Source organism: Peromyscus maniculatus, chromosome 14 (genome assembly GCF_049852395.1).
Source record: "Peromyscus maniculatus bairdii isolate BWxNUB_F1_BW_parent chromosome 14, HU_Pman_BW_mat_3.1, whole genome shotgun sequence".
NCBI classification, from domain to species: domain Eukaryota; kingdom Metazoa; phylum Chordata; class Mammalia; order Rodentia; family Cricetidae; genus Peromyscus; species Peromyscus maniculatus.
In genome coordinates, this window is record NC_134865.1 from 59,801,259 (window position 1) to 59,802,263 (window position 1,005).

Sequence of the window (1,005 nt, forward strand, 5' to 3'; positions counted from 1 at the left end):
AACGGCAGCCAGTTCCTGTTCCAGCTTGCAAGGCCACATCATTACTTCTCTGACTTGCTTCCTTGGTGTAGGTCAGCAGCTAGACCTGCAACAGCTCCGCCTGTTCCCGCATCCTCCTTTCCCTGCTCACTCCTGGACCAGGTGATCTTCAACTCTGTGACAACACAGAGACACAACCTATCTGCGCCCCTGGTGGCTCTGCCTCTCGTCTGAAGTCTGCTGTACCAGCAAATGAAACCCACTTCTGCAAGACTGAAAAGGAGACTCAGGAAAGTAACAGAGTATGAGGCTCCCTGGAACTGTAGAGGGTTGCAAAATGTAGAAGGGATCTGATCCCTTGAAAGCAGATTCTTTTATTTAACATGTGTATACGTGCGTACACACAAATATGAGGTCACAAGACAACTGTGGGCGTCAGTTCTCGGCTTCCACCATGTGGGACCTGAGATCAGATCCAGCTCTTCAGACTTGGTGGCCAGCACCTTACCCAGCTCTGAAGCAGGAGTAGCGCAGCTGTTCCCAGTGTTTTAAGCAGGATAATCCTTTGCTGTGGGGGCCTTTTCTGCACCTAACAGGATATTTACCAACATGCCCCTAAGTATAGCAATGGAAAGTGCCTTCAGCTATTGCCCAATGTTTCCTGCAGGCCCAAAGTGCCTCCAGCTAAGAAGCACACTGTCTTAGACTACAGCCAGCTGTGTGCATTATCCATTTTCCTACCACTCCACGCACTTGTCATGAGTACAGAACGTTAGTCACAGACTACGGTGCTGCTTTTCTGCAGATGAAGATGGGTCCCCAGACTAAGGACTCCCTGGCCCTGGGTTGTCAGCAGCAGAGCGGGGGAGTCAGGCCTTCTGTCTTGGACTGGTGCTGCTATTAACCCCCCACTCCTGCCTGGCCGTGACACTGTCACACTATGTGGTGTGCTGACGGTCGAGGGCAGTCACATTGCGGACAAGACACATCCTGCACTAAGTAACCAGAGAGGGCAGAGAGGGCACC